This window comes from Alligator sinensis, unplaced genomic scaffold (genome assembly GCF_000455745.1).
Source record: "Alligator sinensis unplaced genomic scaffold, ASM45574v1 scaffold123_2, whole genome shotgun sequence".
NCBI classification, from domain to species: Eukaryota; Metazoa; Chordata; order Crocodylia; family Alligatoridae; genus Alligator; species Alligator sinensis.
In genome coordinates, this window is record NW_005841917.1 from 655,537 (window position 1) to 674,518 (window position 18,982).

Here is an 18,982-nt window from a genome sequence, read left to right on the forward strand (position 1 = left end):
TACAGCTATAATATCACTCTAACACTACTGTGCTTATTTCTTTAGCCTACAAAACTGTCATGTACAGATTCATATTATATAGTACCTTCATCTACTCTTGAACTACTGAAAGATCCAAAGCACTTGATAAAGACAAAGCTTGATCTTCTAGGTCTTGAGAGAAAAAAATGCCCACAGACTTCAACTGATTTTTTTAGCATAAATAAGGAAGGATCTTGCCTATTCAGGAATCATATCACCCATCATTTAAGTTGAATGGCATTTCCATCCAACTCTGATGGAAACTGGCAGCTGTTTAAAACTGCATAACAAGCACATTTAGTAAGGAAATTTAGAACACCATATCCAATTGAAACTGCATTTTTATGTGTTGAGACAAGTATTTCAGTAAAGGCATTTTCAATCTAAACATTTGTAAGAGCTGATAATCATTTTTAAGAAGGAAATAGATTACAGTGATTCTAGTTTTATTGACCCCACCTTTGTCAGTGAGCCAGTACCTTTCTAAGTATTGAGGGTAATTAACAAAATAATAGTTATGTTCAAAGCACAGATTATATAGGTAATAGTCTTCAGAAAGTACAGTGCATTGAAATTTGCAAATGGCTCTAATAGAGTTTTAAAAATTAGCTTTTGGCTCATTTTTTCAAGTGTGGTAAATAGTATTCTTAGCAAACCTTGGGGGATTTTTTGTATGATTTTTTTAAAGTCCATGACAAGAAGTATATTTCAGTTTTAAAAGGTTATCATGCTAATGATGGATGCCACCCCTGTGGACCTCTCTCCAGGAAAACCTACTTCTTTCTTTCTGCACAGTACCTTTTGATCAAGCACTGTTTTCTATCAATGTCATATGTTATTTGATATAAGTCACATGAAATGTGATAAAAATAGCTTCATCATCTCAACCCCCCCCTTTTTTTTAATAGGGGAGGTGGGGGTCAAATTTCTCTTCTTCCTGGGACTATAGGTGCAACTGGGACATAAAAAGGAGCCTAAGGGAGTTAGGTGTCCAATTCCTATTGGCTTTCAACAGTTTTGTGCCTAAGTCCTTCAGGTTCTACTGAAAATCCAAGCCCATTCACAATGCAAGGCACAACTGAACTTCTGCCTTTGGCATTATTTTCGAAATACCATATTTACTCAAATATAAGATGAGTTTCCCACCCACCTGCAGTTGGCAAGAGGAAAAAGAGACCCTCATCTTATAATTGCATACAAGGAAATCTCACTAAATACATTGGGCACGTCTACATGTGCCTATTCATGCACAGCAATAAGCTCCAGAGCTTATTGCTGCTGGGTGTATGTCTGCATGTACACCTAGGATTGCAGCACACTGAGTCAGGTTGGAATAGCCCCAGCTAGTGGGGGGCCCCAAGGGTCCCAACCCAGGGTTGCTGAACGTGCTGTGGAGGGGCTGGCTGGGGCATGAGGGTACTTCAGTGTGGGGCTTTTTACTGTGGGGTTTTTTATTCCACAGCAGGATAGTACTTGTAAATACAAGTACTATCCTGCTGCAAAGTAATTTACTCCAACCTAATAGGGGAGTATCTGTAGACACCAAGATGTTTACTGCATAGCTAATTAGTCTACTGTGCAGTAAACATCTTATGTAGACAAGCCCATTGTCTATCATTAAACTGCTGCCAAAAGCAGCATATTTTCAGCAATGGAAACCAACTGTGAAGTTAATTAAATGCAATGAACACTGAACATGGCTATAAAACACACGGTCTACATTGGGCAAACCCACTGATGGAAACCTTTTTATTTATTTGGTTGACCCATAAAAAGAATGACCGGGTATTCTCTCCACAGGGAACTGGCACCAGGCCTGGAGTACTGCAATACCAGGCCAGCATTGGAAGGGCCAGAACCAGTTCTAACATCCTCCCTTGGTGCCAAAAATGCTTGATCTTAGCCAAAAGGCTGAGATGTTGATGGGAACTTTTTTTTTGTGTGGCCCTTAAAAAAATGGTCAGGTGTTCCCTCCACAGTCATAGTGATCTGTGATACAAAGCGCCTTAAGTGGGGTTTACGTTGAGTGACGTACTATCCATCTGGCATGGGGCTCCTCCCCTCAACTCGCCTGCCACGACGATGTTATTGAATGAAAGGGAGGGGTTCAATAGAGATCCTCTTCCTGGGGGCCCCGGGGATGGTAATACTCACTGTCCGGGTGCGATGTTCCATGGGGCTTTGCCTCCCCTACACTCCATCCACTCGCCAACCAGATGGGTGCCACCTGCGTGGTTTGATCATGCTCAGTCAACCCCTTTCGCCAGAGGGAAACCAGAGTTGGCATGGGTCCTGGTGGAATTAGCCTGGCTGTCCCGACGGCTAGCGTCTCCACCTCAGACGCTGACGGGCTGGGCTTAGGTAGGCTGGCGTCTTCTTTGACGCCTCTGGATAGATGCCTCTAATTTATTCTTTTACCAAAAAAAAATTGACTGCTGGAGAGGAGAGGGGTATGGGATTGCCTCCTTCCTCCCAGCCTGCCACAGGGGCTTAACTTCCCCCTGCTCAGGATGCCAGCGCCGAACTGGCTGCACTGCTCCTGCCTGCTGGAGCAAGAGCCTCAGCACGTCTGGCATGCTCCACGCTGGCGTGCTCCCTCCCTCTCCTCCCCCTGGGTCCCAGTGGGGCTTTTAAATCTTCCTGCAGTGGCTGTTCTGGCCGCCACGATTGGTCTGGCTTTTCCCCTTTGGAGGTGAGTTTCCCTGGTGGGGGGGCTGCTTGTGCATCTTTGGGCCCATGGGGACTGCCCCCTCCCCTTTGGGAACCTGTGAGGGCACCTCGCCGCCACATGATCCATTACATTTAATACATTTTGAGTTCATCTTCACTCCTACAGCTAAGCTGTGCCTTTGATTCCCATTTTTAGTGATTCCTGTTTCTTCACCAGCCTTAAATACCTGGCAAACATAGCAAAACAGGGCTCCAGACAGTTCACCCAGAATCCCTCCATTACCTCCTCTCTTAGCCTGGAGCATTTGATTAGCGTGGCCCTGCCCTCCATGAGGTGAAACCAGACCAGGTTGCCCTGTGCCTCATCTGCATATATATTTTTGGAGCATCCCATGACTTGTGACAAGAACACCCAGTTCCAGGCATGAGTGGGGATAGTTAGCACATGGATCCTTTTTGGGGGGTTTCTGAAGTACACACATACTGAGCACTGTTGAGCTGTGTGGTCATCGTGGCTTGAAATGCTGTTGGCTCTGGTGGGTCCCAGCCCATTGAGGTATGTGGCATATCACAAGCTTTTGGCATGGACTAATATCATGTATAGGTTGTATTATACATATTTACTTGGCAGGGGAGAAACCTGAAAGACTCAGTGTAGTTAGCAGGATGACCCCTGCAAAAATGTACAAATGCCTCCAAATGCAAGGATCTCAGCTGTACAATTCACTGCAATGGAGGATTGCTTTTGGGCTTTCCCTCTAGCTAGCCCTGTTATCCTTTTGGCTAGGGGCAAGTGAAACTAGGGGACTTGGAGCTTGCATGTGGCATGCCTGCCCTGAATTTGGGAGTATGTGAAGCCCCAGACTGATAAGTCTGGGAGTTAAGATACTTGCTGGTGTTACAACTATGCAGACTTGAATGATTGAGCTCTGCTCAGTTGAAAGTTGGAACATGATTCAGAATTTATTTGGCCCTGGAAATGAAAATTTTTAAAAAGTTTGTACTAAATATAAATAAATGCCAAAGTGCTGCTCAAAAGTGTGTTTATGGAGTACCTGTGCTAAAACTTGCAGTAGTTTAAAACAAAGTCACATACATCAAATTTCGATCTACTAAGTGTATGAGTACTATATGCAAACTGCTATAGCTGTATTTAATGTCAAGGTTACTGTTTTCAAATTTGCTTCTCATTTCCATGTCCTCAGGGAGAGTGGGGTCTGAGAGTAAGGAGAGGGGGAAGGGGCTGCCAGGGGGAAAAGTTGGGGCGAAGCAGAAAGCAAAGGGCTACCTGATCCCTTAGATTTATTTTCCCTGCTGTAGCAGTGGGAGGGAGACAAATTCAAGGCATTTCTCCAATAATTAGATTCTATACCTGGAAAATTATAATGAATGTATACATTTTCCAAATATAGGATCTATTTTTGTGGGGGAGGTCATCTTATAACCAGGGTCATCTTCTGTTCAAGTAAATATGGCAAGCTGAGACACTGGAAACCATAGAATTATTAAAATTGCCATGTCTGAATGGTAAGTGTAAGATGTGGTTCTAGAAGAGAAATGACAAAATAAATATTTCCTAGGCTTAACAAATTATGACTAAAGCTACTATGTATTACTCTTTTTTTTATGCTAGCACACAGAGAATGGGAACCACAGTGTCCCAAATTTCCAAGTTTATTTCCTAGATACTAACATTTAAAAGGACTATTAGATCATCTAGCCTAACTTCCTATACAACATAGGCCTTACAATTCCATTCAGTTTTTTCTGTCTTGAGTCACATAACTCTTGTTTCACTGAAGCATATTTTAGAAAGGCACCTAGTTTTGATATAAGACTTTAAGCAAGGAAGAATCCACTTTAATTCATAGTTTGGATAATCACCCCACCATTAAAAATGTGTGCCTAATTTCTCATATGAATTTGTCTGGCTTTTACTTCTAGACATTGGTTCTTGTTATGTCTGTCTCAGCTGCATTAAAGAGCTGTTTAATACCTGATACTTTATCTCTATGAAAGTAGTTACATGCTTTCATCAAGTTCTCTCTAAATCTTTTTTATTTCTCTCTCTTATTTCTGGTTTAGTCCTTACCTGCTTACCAAGCAATCCTTTAAACACTAGAAGACCCATTTCTGTAGACAAGCTGGACAGAATTTCACAAGAGGGGTACTGTATATAGAATTCCAAATGTTGAGGAAAAAATTCTAATTTAGAAACCCTGCTGTCATTCTTTACAGTAAAAAATAGAATATTTCATGTGATGTGATATTCCAGCTGAATATACAGACCAAAAAAACTACATGGACCTCCATCATCTTGAAATTTTGTCATGTCATGAAAAGAATAAAGCTTGATTCTACTGCAATCTACTCAATGGGAAAATGTTTATTATGACAGGTATGCAGGCACAAACACAACACAAAAAGACAAAATGCTGCTTTTAAATTCAATTGAGAAATGTGCACCTGGTATCATGCCATTCCCTTCTTGGGATAATTCAATTCTGCATTCTACCATAAGGCAAACCCAAAATCTGCTTTCCTGAAGCAGAAATCTCAACAATCTCTAAATGAATTTCACTGAAATGTTCATGAACAAGTACTATGCCTATTATCATTTCACTCTTGGAATTTTCAAAGTAAAACTCTCAAAGTCTAAAAAGCTGAGGCATCTAAAGCTGAACAAACATATAATTATGAAAACAAGTGCTTAAGTGGATACACCAAGGGAATTGATATAGGAATTTAGGACTCAAAGGGACCTCTCTGACCATCAGGCCCAGTCCACAGCATTCACACCTTCTTGTTCAATAAAACAAATCCTCAAAATCGTTACTTCAGAACTTCACCAACATATTCAAGGAACGAGAGCCAAAATACTGAGAACACTCAGTATCGTATGATGCCCATTCCACCACCCCAAAGGCTCTTTGCAATATGGGCAGCCCCCACCAACAGTCCCTTCTTTCCCAGCCATGTCTGCCACTCACCTGTAGTGTGGGCAACTTAGTTCCTGTCTTTGTCATACTTGCAGCACAGGTACATTGACCCCCCTGCTATGTGCACAGGTTGGGCAGCCTGGCCTCTTCTCATTGTGCTGCCCAACCCCAGGAGCAGGGACAAAAAGCAGAAGCTGGTCAGGGGAACCCAAAGAACACAGCCACCTTGGTAGGACCAACAGGGGTGGGGGAGAGGCAGGGATGGGCAGGAGCCTACGGGCTATATGCTAACTCTTTGGAGAGACACATGTGGCCCATGGACTGCCAGTTGGACAGCCCTACCCTACAACATGGTGACTGAATGCATATTCACTTGAGATATGAATGTGATATATAGGTGGCATATTTAGGGCAGTTCAGTAGATATTAGGGATGTGCGAAAATAGCCGTATTCAATTTGGATTCGGATTCAGATTCAGCCCAATTCGAGGGACAGAGATTCAATTCGCTGATTCAGATCACTGTCCCAATTCACTTTGGCCAAATCCAAATCTGAAGATTTGATTCTGATTTGGAGAATCAGCGATTAGGCCATAAACACAGCTTTATGTTTTTCCTACATACCTCAAGGTACCAGGTGTGGCTCCTGAATGCTGAGATGATGGGTGGATGAAGCGTCCCACAGGGGTGCATGGGGGGAACCCCCATGCTCCCATGGGATGCTCCATCCACCCCACCATCTCTGCATTCATGAGCCACCTGGTACCTTGGGATATGTAGAAAAAACATATAAAGCTGTGTCTATGACTGAATCGTCAAATCTCTCCAAATTGAATTGGAGGCTTCCGATTTGATTCAGAGAGAGTAACGGGTCTCTTGATTCAATTCAGAATTGGAGATTCAGATGCTGAATTGGGCCAAATCTCGTCCAAATCGATTCAGCAACCGAAGCTTCGCACAGCCCTAGTAGATGTGACCATAAATGTGGAAGCCCTCCAAAAATTTTCATCCTATGGTCATTCTCCTGTAAGCTGGTCTAAATGGGCAGATGTTGCCTTGTAGTTGTGCATCATTCTGTCACGCCAGAACACTAAGCTTGCCCAATGATATCCCAAGAAATGTCACATCTTCCTTCATGTTATTTTCATTCTAATAAGATACAAGAAGTGGGAATTAAACAAAATTTTCCTTACATCCTTTCCTTTCTTCTTCAGATGTCTTGTCCTGTTGGGAAGGAGACCATTCTTGTTTGCTCTATCTGGGTCACAGATGGTGTGGACAACATTTTTCCACTATTGAGTCATTAGTCAAAATCAACTGTTTTGTTCCATTTTGGCCAGGCTCCCTATAGAATCCTGGTCACTGCTGTTATGAATCTGACCAGCATCTAAATCAGCAAAAGTAAAATGTCTATAGTTCATACATTCTGTATATTACAGAGTACATGTTCAGAATAAAGCATAATTTTTCTAAACTGTTTGCAGACTACGCCTATTATAATGCCTTTTCCAAGACTCACGGGAAAAAATGGAAATATGCAGAAATGTAAAGAAGTGATGAATATCACTCTGCTCTTCAAGTTGGTTATTTATTTTTGTCTCTAAACAGAATCTAGATGAATTTGAAAAGTAAAGAAACTTGCTTAGAGCACTCAGTTTTGAAATACTCAGAAGATTCAGAAATACTGTGTTTGCAGCTGGTAAATAAAACTAGAGCGATTCGTCATTCTTGCAGTCACCTCCTCGATGACATGTTTGAAGAACACCATCTAGTGGATAAACGTAGTAGAAACAAACAGGTACTTTTTCTGTTCTTTATTTTGTAAGGAACATTTTTGTCTTATGCCACACTTACTGTAGAATCTCATGAAGAATCATTCTGTATGAAAGTTAATGAAAGTCTGAACTTTGTCAGAAACCCCTCAATAATGAAGTCTTGTCTTTTAGCAAAATATCCCACATTGCCAAAGAAAATAGGCTCAGGCGTCCCTTTGTGCAGAAGTCCTGTACTATAAACAACATTAATGGTATCCATGTTGCTCATCTGATCATTCTTAGAGAAAATGCAGATATTAGTAAACTAGAGAAGCATCTGTGAAGCATAGCTAATCTACTTCAAAACAGAAAAATGGATGGGTCAGGCTTAAAAACTCTCAAAAATTATCTATATTTGTTATATGTACCTCAAGTGTGTAGCATTGTAGAATCTAAATATAAAACTGTACAAATCTTATTTCCCTGTTAGACTGGGCCTTCATTTAAATAACTTGCAGAGCAGATTGTGATGTTCACCTTTTACAGGGAGAAGTGAAAAGAGTTGTTTACAACAGTGCAACTAAGGGTGGGCACAAGTGGCACCAGCTGAGGGTGTGCCAGATCTGCCACCGGCCAGCCACCACTGCTGTCCTGATCACAGAAACTGCTTACACACTTCTTTACTGACATCCTTAATGTTTGGAAAACAATTTATATTGATATATGAAGATTTGGCAGTATTGGCAATTTTGCTTGAAATTTTTATTTTGTTTTATCTTTTAGCTATCAAATAAGTACCTAAGTTAAAGATGGATGCTTATAAAAAGTAAAAAGAAAAAGAAGAATGACATCTGAATGTAATTACAGCTATCTCTATCTAAAAGAACATCTGCTGATCCTTTCTATGCTCACCTCAGTAAGTCTTCACACAATAAGGCCTTTCTTTTTTAAGAAAAATGTATTTTATAGTCATGGCCTTTTTTACATCATAAACATAAAAATAAAGCTTTGTATTATTGATGGGAAATATTATAGCCATTAGATCTGTATCTAATGAACTGTAATATATTTGAGTATGCTGGTTTATAGGGTAAGCTTGGCCATAAATTGGAAAGAGCTGCAACCATGTGACATGTTCTCATTGTATGTTAGAATACAGATCCAAATGAAGACTTTTAGTCTTTTAAAATATACAGCCCCAAATCTACACTTAAAGTAAAATAACTGTAAAGTCTTAACATTTTAGAAGTCAGCCATTTTAATATAAAGAAAGGACACTGTTTACTGGAACTGCTTCTACCAGGCAGACTAGATATAACTCAGGTAAACAGAATTTATATTCAGAGAAGACAGTATTAACAACAAGCTTAATCATATAAGTCATACAGCTATATAACTCTGGAAGCTTTATGATGAGTAACATCTCTCAGACTGACAGCTACACATTCATTGTGCTATGATTGCTTAATAACATACTAGCACCAAGAAAGCTAAGACATTTAATTTTCTTTTTGGAAATTTCTCAGAAGATTCTGAGTGGCAAAGAAGGGCCCATGAAACTGGCAAGAGAAAAAATAAAATTTGCCTTTGTTGGATGGAAATGTGGGCCTTGCTTATTTCTTGGGGCTCACAAAATGAATGTTTAGAATTATACTTTGATTTTTTTCTAGTAATTTCATCCTATTATTTTAAATGTATTGTCATTCATGAGCAGAGCTTTACAGAATGCCTTATTTCCGCTTCACAATCTTTGGTAAATTTATCTGTGATTCCATAATATCTATACCTTGCTTTATTAGTTGTCTGTTTTATCCCTTGATCTGTACCTTCCCTTTACAGGTGGTGTTGTTGTTTTTGCTACATTAGGTTCTTGTTGAATGGCTCAAAGACTTTGTGATCCATTTACTCATTAACTTTGCTACCGATAAACACTTCCACTCCTCCTCTTAACCTTCGAACACTTCTGGGGTTTGTGCTGACCTCTGAGCTTGAGAAAAATCTTTTCATTCTAATTTGGGTGGCATTATTTTAGAGCTTTCACTACCAATTGTACGAGGCCCATTCTCTTAACATGGGCTCCTTTCTTTACACAGAGCTGATGGCTACAGGTAGCAAAATATGTGTTATCCTGTTTGGTTTTTTCCTCTAGTAGGAAAAGGTTCATGCTGCTAGGATATCAAATTTATACTTCTCTAATGACTATTTCTCATAGCTAAGATACAACATACATCTTAAGTTTGATCCATTCCCTTGTGTTTCATATTGCCAGTTAGTGCCATCATCCATCACAAAATACACAGAAGACAAAGGGTACGAACAAGTGTTCGTTTCTAGCTGTGGAAATTTCTCAAGAATTTCCACCACTACAAATATTTCCAGAAGAGAGAGCAGTATAGACATTCAGACTGCAGCCAGGGTGGAATTAACTCTTCAATGGGCCCTAGGCAAACAAAGTCATGGGCCCCAGGCCTACCGAGACCCTTCTTCCCACCCTGGTGTTGCTGCCCATGGGAAATGGGGCTCAGAGCCACCGCTAGGAAGCAGCCATCGCAGTGGTGAGGCTTGCCGAAGGGATAAGGAAGGGAAGTCTGGTGGATGGAGCCATTCGTGCCACTGCTGCAGAGGAAGGACAGGAGCCCCCTGCAGCTCAGGGCCCTAGGCATGTGCCTAGTTTGCCTATGTGTTAATCTGGCCATGACTAAAGCCACCCCCTCCTCCCTGCTCCTTGTGCCTACCCAGACTGGGAACACCCTGGTCTAGAGAATGAGCAAGGAATGGAAAGCTCCCCATGCCTTCTCCAGACTGGGATGTCTCCAGTCTCAGAAAGGCTTTGGGCAGCAGCAGCTCAACTTCAAGACTTGGAGGAGTTGAGCTGCAAGACACCTGCCACCCCCTGCAACCATCCCCAGACCATCCACCAGTCTGAGGAAGGCGCAAGAACCACAGGGGAAGCTGTTGCTCGACTCCCCCCAGTCATGGAGGAGTCAAACAGAAGTGTACAAGCGTTCATTATGGCAAGGGAGATTTTCCAGATGTCATCTAAGAACTATGTTCCTAGTTTCGACCAGGAGAGCAGAGATTCTCCCAGTAGAAACAAAATGGCTATACATGGTCAAAGGCACAGATGTGACTATATGAAACTATATTACTTTCCTGTAATATATTTATACTGGAACACAGATGGCTGCCTTGCAGGAGAAGGCTGTACTACACAAAATATTCTTCTAAATCCAGCACTATAAGGCTTTTTTTAATCTAAGCTCAGAGTTTGACCAATTGAAAAGTAAGCACTAAGACCGGGATTCCCAAAGGGTGTGCCATGGTAAACTAGTGTTCTGTGAGATCATCCTGTGAGAGGAGGTAATTACTGTTCTTCCTACCCAGCACCCTACGTCTGCCCCAGCTACTCCAGTGGTGCCTATGGCTGATCCTCTGTGGACTGACACTGCTGTTGTTCCTGCTCCCTTCCCTTCCCCAAGGCTGCCCTGCCCCCCACACATACAGCAGCACAGGTGGGTGACTGGATGCAAAGATGGAGCTGCACTTTGCAGCCTGGGTCAACCTTTCCATTCTTCCCATGCTCCTGGGGCTGGCAGGAGGGGTAATCACCAATGTGTGAGACCTTGCAGTAGCACCCTCAGCAGCAGAGACTGCCCTTGTCCCCTGAGGTACAGACCAGGGGGCAGGCGGGGACAGACAGTGGAAAGAGCAGGGGACAGCAGGGTAAAGTCCTGTCCCTACTGCCCTTAAGTGGCGCCAACCAAAGCAGTGACTCATCTTTTTAAGCCTTAAGACCTTCCTCCATATCTTTTTTGGACTAGATCTATCTCAGGGATTTTCAACTGAGGTGCTGCAAAATTTGGAGAAGTTATGGAGGGGTCCCTTGAAGCTAAAAATTTTGAAAACCACTGGTATAGAGAGTAAACTTTTGCTTAAAGAAAGATGTATTTGGTATAATTTTAATAGTACATCTCAGCACTGGTATGATTTCCTCTGGTAAGGAAAGGTTATATATTTATCGGGGAGTGAAGGCAGGGAATACACGCACATACACACTCACCCTGCTTATACTCACCCTGCTTTTCAGGTATAGGAGTAAAGTGTGCTGCCAATTTTGATCTCAAAAGTTTGGGAAACTCTTGCACTAGGAAATTCTAATGGACAATGCTGACTAAACCAGCAAGGCTACATACAGATATTCACAGAGGTTATGGGGAGGTTAGATCAAGTTAAAATAGTCACACAGTCTAAGGTAAGTTGGTATAGTGGGGTTGGCAGGGTGGGGGTTGGGAGGATCAGGGTGCAAGAAGGCTCCAGGGGGATCAGGGAGTTTGTGGGGAGATTGGGAGGGCAAGTGAGGTCTTTGAGAGGAATTGGGGGCATCAGAAGGCAGGTGGAGTCTGTGGGCAGGATCAGAAGGGCTCACAGGTCTGAAGGGGGTTTGGAGGGATGGGGCACTTTCTCCCTCACTTCCCAGGACCAGGGGCTATTTTTAGCCCCCTGACCCCTCCACCCCCAGATATACAACCCCCATAGTAATACCAATCCTTCCCCCACCCTGACTTCCTTGGTTCCTGACATTGGTGAATGCTGATAAAACTGGGAGTGGCCTGTGGGATGAGGGGCTTGGTAGTCTGTTGGAGGGCTGGCTGGGAGGGGGGGCTGTCCATCTGACAGGGGGGACTAAAAATAGACTGGTGCCAGGGAGGAGTTAGGAAAAGTGCAGGCCCAGGCCTGGAACCAGCAGCTGGGCTTTCCTAGCCCTGGAGATGCACAGGGAACTGTACAGAAGTTCAGTTAGATCGGTTTTGACAGACCCAAGCTAAGTTAGACTACCTTAACTTAGATCAGGTTGGCCATTTTTAGACTGATCTAACTGTCCTAAACTTCTGCGCAGTTCACACTTAGATCTACCTAATTAATGTAAGATCTGCACCCAGGCAAACTAGGACCGAGTAGTCATTTCTAATGTGATCTAACCTCCCCGAATATCTGTACACAGCTCTAGATAGTAACTGTATGATCTAGAAACTGAATGATTTAATATTCATATTGAAAAAATGGTTTATAGCAAAGACCATATAAAAGTTTTCTGAGCTAAGTACATTCATCACAAAAATGATGAATGTACCATATCTAATAAACTTTGAATTGGATTAAGAAACAAGAATAAAAAAATGCTCCAAATGTCTTCAGGCAACAAAATAAGTTTTTGGCCATTGTATAGAAGGCATTGTATAGGTAGCTGAGAGAATAAAGCGAAATCTTTTTACAACTCCTTAAAAAAAAGTCCTGTAGGAGATCCCTGCATAGCCTCAAGAAGCTTTCTTGATACTGCTGAGATTCATATGACTAAATTGGCCAGATTGGCAGGGGGCACACTTTGGCACAATTATCCATTTCTCCTGAAGGATTCTAGACTAGAATAGCAGGTACAAGAAAGGTCAGGACTGAGTTGTGCTGACAGAACTATTCAGGAAGTTTGCAGAACACCTGCACACACAACACACTTAATCTTTCACTTTTATGAGTATTAAAAGATCCTGAAAATTTGCTGCAAAAACATTAGTGAGGACCCAGCAGTTCCGAGTCCTGTGATGTACACATTAATTAGCAACATGCCATGGTACCATTCCAGACCTTTAAAGAAGATTCAACTGTGTTGGAAAGTGTGATCTTTTTAAATATTTGGCTAAATTTAACACTTTTTTGATTAATGTAAAAGCTGAAGAATAAATATCCCCATGCTAGCTGTGAGTGGAGTGATTATGCATACTAAAATAATTAAACAAACAGAAACAAAGATATATTTAATGTGTTTTTTGAGCCGTACACTATTCACGATTGAACAAATTTTTCAGTCCCAGTGACAGATTAACCTAGCCAAGAGGAATAATTGATTGGTTTTATGCACTATCGCACACAGTCTAAAAGCACTCATACTCTATGGTTGACTGCTTTCTGAGCATTGCCAAGATGAATACAATCCTCTTACTGTTAAACAAGATCATAATATTTATATTAACAATTGAGCGCTTTGAATAATACAAAGCCCATAATGCTTTTCTATGAAGTTAATAATCTTTTATGTCCAAAATCAACAAGAGATTCCATAATCTAGACATTGAGGATTCTATTAGTTACATTATCCAAATTCCCCATTTTTATATGTGGTACCAGTCATCTAAATGTGAACATATGTTCCTAGACTGTAAACTTGGATAATTCAAGTTGGTCTTATATTTTGCCTACTGTTTTACAACATATTTCTTTGTAGCAAAACACAGGCCTTTCAAAGTGAGATTCAAAGCAAACTGTCTTTTTGGTTTTTGAGGCAGAGAAAACAAGAGCATGTAACAGTCTAAAAGAAAATTTATCTTTGTCTCAAAATGAAGTTTTAGAAAATTGTGGAAACCTCTTTAGAGTTAAAGCTAAGATGGCATTCCCATTCTATATACCAATTTTCAGCCAGTGAAAATTAAAAAATAAAACTTTTTGGGGCCAAAATTTCTTAGGATAATCTCAACTGAAAAAGATTTTTAAAGTTATTTTTTTTAATACGGGAGGTAGTGTTTGGACTGCAGATTGGTTTTGTTTTTGGAGCTAACCTTAACCTTAACCTATTTGTGTGATGTTAGCCAGATCACTTTCTGTGTTTTGGTTTCTCACTCTGGCTACTTCTTGGCTACTTCTACATGAGGCGTTTCCTGTGCAGTAGTGTCACATGGCAGAAAGCGTGACATGATGCTACTGAACAGTAGTCTCTGGCTACTGTTCACTCAGTGTCACGAAAAAGTGATTTGGCAATGCTACTAATGCAGTAACTCCAGTATTTAGTACTTATACAAGTACTAAATGACTGGGCAGTAATGACTGTGCAGTCAGCATCTCCTGAGGACGTGGCCTGTGATATGGGACTGATGGTATTTTGCTTTGTAAAATACTATGAGATCTGTGGATGAAAATCCTTCTGCATAATAACAGGTAAGTTTTAGCATCAATCTTTTGAGTTAGAAAAAGCCATGTTTGGGTACATTATTAATGACCAATGATTATAATTGAGACTCTTTCTAGTTATGTGTCAAACCTTAATGAAACAGAGTAGGACTGGCTGTGTCCCCCAGACCAGGCCTGAGCCTGCTGCTGACTGTTCAACCAGCTCCTCCAACCTGCATTAGGCTCACAAGTGCCTCAAGACTCGCCCTTGCTAGTCACCCTTCACCTACAGCACTGGCCTGGGGTGAATGTCTCCGTTCCAGCCTTCTAAGATGTGGAATCCTCCAGTAATTTCATGGATTTGACATCTGTGGAATCACATCAGATACCTGTCAGGCCAAAACAGAACACTGTAGTAGTAGAAACTATGGACAGATTCCCTATCTCCTTGGACCCCATTACCAGATGGTTCTGGTAGAGATATCAATAGATGACTGCTAGGAGTCTCTTTGTTTTGACCATATCCATTCCCCTCACTTTTTGGTTATCCTGGGAACTCCTTAGCTATTCCTCCATGATTTCGACATTTTGTGGGGGTTAAGGAAGCTCTGTTTCATCCCACCTTACTACTCAAACTCTTGTTTGGAGGAGACTCATTGGACCATTGCCCAGGCCAGAAGCAGGGGCAAAGACACCAACTTCCTTGCTCCAATCATAGAAGATTCATAGCTTGCCTTAGCAGGAAATACTTGTCCAACAGACCCTGACCCATCTCTTGCTGACAAATATCAAGACTTGGCAGACATGTTCAATAAGAAGGAGTCAATCAGCTTCCCCTGCATCACCCTTATGATTGCCCATTAATCTTTTGCCAAGGACACAGATTCTGTTCAGGTGCATTTATTCACTTTATGAACCAGAACTCAAGTTTCTTAAAAAGTACATTACAGAGAACCTCTGTAAGGGGTTCATCAGGCTTTCTACATCCCCAGCTGGGGCCCCAATATTCTTTGGGAAAGACAGCTCTCTCCACTCCTGTGTTGACTACTACCGGGCCTGAAACAAAGTAATGGTTTGTAACCATTACCCTCTGCCTCTAATGAATGGATTATCTGAGAAGCTTCATCGGGCCAAGATTTTTTCAAAATAAGATCTACAAGGGGCCTACAATCTAGTCCATATATGGGATAGAGATGAGTGGAGGATAGTGTTTCAGTCCTGCTGTGGGCACTTTGAATATCTGTTCAGGCCCATCAGTCTCTGCAGTGCCCCTTCCAACATTTTGTTAATGATGTTTCAAGATATGCTGTACTGATGTTATAATTTAGCTTGATGATACTTTTTTTTCTGATGATACAACCCAGAGTTCATAACATGTGTGTCAGGTTCTGCTCAGGCTCTGAGAGAACTGTCTAGACATTAAAATGTGAGCTTGACAAGACCTCAGTCAAGTTCTTAGGTGATATAATTTCCCCTAGGACCTAACCATGGACCCATCTAAAGTAACCACCATAACCAAATGGACTACTTAATGGGGCATATAGAGTTTCTGGGCTTTACCAATTTTTACAGACGTTTTATCATATGCTTCTCACACTTAGCAACTCTAACTGGCCTTCTTAAGAAAAGGGTACCATTTAAATGTTCTCAAGAGGCCGAAATGGCTTTTGAGACACTGAAAAGGTCTTTTACTTCTGAGGCTATTCTGGTGCACCCTGACCGCATGAGACCTTTTATAATGGAAGCTGACTCCTCAAGTTGCACTATAGGAGCTATTCTGTCCCAGACTTCAGAAACCCCAAACAAGTTGCACCCTTGTGCCTTTATTCTGAGGCTTTGACACCCCCCACAAGGAATTATAACTGTCTCAGGGCACTAAGGTGTGCCTGCTCCTTTAAGGGCTGACACTGCCTAGAGAGAGGGCCCTAGGAGCCAGGCAGAACCCCCACAGGTGCAGGTTGCTGTGGCAGCAGGCTAATGAGGGAATTAGCCTGGATCTGCACCTGTTCAGCTGACTGGAAGAAGGCAGGGCCCTGGGCACATACAAGCCCCAGGGCTGGGACTGGAGGCAGTTAGGGCTCTGGTAGCAGCTGAGGGGGGAGGAGTTTGTGCAGAAAAGCTCCACAGAGATGCTTGGCTGCCTGTTCTGCTGCAGGTGAGACCGATGGGCTCTCAGAGCTCCTACAGCACTGGGGATAGGAGGCACACACTGCTGAGGGAGAAACTGGCTTGCTTAAAGGGATAGAGTGTGGCCTCCAGTGTGATTGTTATTGTTAGGTTGTAGCCCAGGGGCTCATATTTATGGTATTGTTTAATCCGGTGGACCAGGATGAGGTTATTGGGGAGGAAGAGGCCTCATTGGGGCACACTACCATGTACAGCCCCAGCGCCAGAGAGAGTGCGGAGACAGGAACCAGGGACCTAGTGATAACAGAAGGCTGAATTAGGCCAAGACCTCATTATAGGGACCACATTGATATACCATCTGTGAGGTGAAGGGGAGGTTTTGGAGTCACACATCTAGCCCATAAGGCTTGGGGTACCCCATGGGGCACCCACTTAAAGCGGGACCCAGCAAGAGGTCTAAGAACCCACAGGGCTTAATGGGGTCCATCAGGACCGTGACTGCACAGCAACTTGAGGGCACCCTCCCTATCTATTATCTAAACCAACGAGACGTGGCAGGAGAGACTAGAAGGCACCTGCAGGGCAAAGCTGGCATCACAGCCATCACTGGGGACCCTGCACTGTGACAATGACATTTGAGACCAGGAACTTATCTCGATCAAGGTAGCTTTCAAGGAGTGGCTACACCTTCTGGAAGGGGCTCATCACCCCATTCAAGTAGTTACAGACCATTAAAAACTGGAATATTTCCAAATGAGCTAGAAATTTAATTCACGACAGGTCTGCTGGTAACTTTTTTTCTTGTCCCTTTTTTTCATTGCATAATCACATATCACCCATGAGTCAAGAACTGGAAAGCAGATGCCCTATCTGTGGCAAAGTGTGGCTCCCTGACTAGCCACAGTGCTAGTTTCCCCACCTGCCTCTGGGCACATCGCCCACCTGTCTCGTCTGTCATGCCTTGATGGAACATAATTGAGATGTTATTAGGCAGGAGGCTGCTCATTCTTGCCCTGATGCCAGGGGGCACTATCTGCGGCTTTGTTCCTCCCCTACACCACAGCCCAAGCCTCACAGATGGCATTTCAGGCAGTCAACTCAACCGTCCCCTTCGCCCATTAGCTGTGTCTCTTTCCTTGGGACCTTCAGCTTCCCTTTAAGCCCTGGCCCCGTCTCAGGCCAGTCAGGACCCCGAGCTTCTTCTCTGTATATGGGCATCCTTTGCGGTGGGCCCCTGGCCCTTTTGACCCTTCCAGTCCTGGCATTGACCAGTCAAGTCCCTCGGCTGGGTCTATGCCTCCTGCTTGTACTCTGGTTTCGGGGTCCCCATTTCTGGCTCAGGCGCTTCCTGAAGCTTACCTGGATCAGATGGTTCACATAACCCACCTGAAGGTGAGGGCTAGGGTTAAGGCACCCCTAATTGCCTTTCACCAGGATGGTAACTGGCCTGGCATTTCCTCTCTCTCCTGGAGAGAGCCCTAGCAGTGAGTGGGGAGCCCCAGCTGCTGGTTACCAGAGCAGCCAGAATGAGCTAGTTGGCCCACACCTGCCAGTGGTCAGCTGACCGAAAGGGGCAGGGCCTGGATCATATGTAAACCCCAGAGCACAAGCCAGGAAGACAGTTCTCTGCCAGCAGCCAAGCGGGAAGGAGCTCTCCCAGAGGAAGCAAAGGGGAGAGGCCTAACTGCAGGTGCAGCTTCCGGTACTGTTGAGGGACAGAGCACGCCCTATGTGGCTCGAATTATGTTATCGCCGGGCGGTTTGTGTTATGTTGTAGCCCAGGGGCTTATGTTTTGTTTGCTGTTTTATAAGACCGGTGGTTTGGGTGAGGCTATTTGGGGGAGGAGGAGGCCTCATAGGGGGCCCACTGCAGCGTGGGGATCCCGGCTCCTGGCGCCGGAGGGGGTGCGGCATTTGGGGTGCCCAGACCCCGGCACAAGAGAGGGCATGGCATTTGGGGTGCCCAGACCCCAGTGCCAGAGAGAGCGCAGCATTTGGGGTGCCCTGATCCCAGTGCCAGAGAGGGCGCAGCATTTGGGGTGCCCAGACCCTGGCACCTGTAAAGGCCGCGACACTAGGGGCTGTGGAGAGCCCAGGCACCAGTGAGGCGCAGAGACTGGGTTGCAGAGAGCCCAGAGAGGACAAGGGGGCCAATTCATACCTAGGCCCAGACCAAACAGCGTCAATGCCATCTGCGAGCCTTGGGGCATGGTAAAGGGGCGGTTGGAGCCACGCATATAGCCCATAAGGCTGGGGTGTCCCATGACATCTATTTTAAAGCAGGACCCACAAGGGATTCAGAAATCCATGGGGTTCCCAGAGAGTCAATCAAACCATGTCCAAGAGGACTTAAAGGCAGCCTCCCTATACTATAAATCCATCAAGACATGGCGGACGAGAACTAAGGGTGCCCAGCAGGCCAAATTGGCATGGTCGAGGGGCCTTCGGGGTAACGCTGCCATCCTTAGGGACCCCTTCCCATGACAGAGCCCCACCAGGCCACCCATCCCCGGCAGGGTGCAGGTTTAGGTCATG

The 18,982-nt window shown here is 43.6% G+C and overlaps 1 pseudogene; it reads right to left on the minus strand.

Moving 5' to 3' along the window:
* Window positions 1-1,822: 1,822 nt before the first annotated feature.
* Window positions 1,823-1,944, minus strand: LOC112549489 (annotated as a pseudogene).
* Window positions 1,945-18,982: the final 17,038 nt, after the last annotated feature.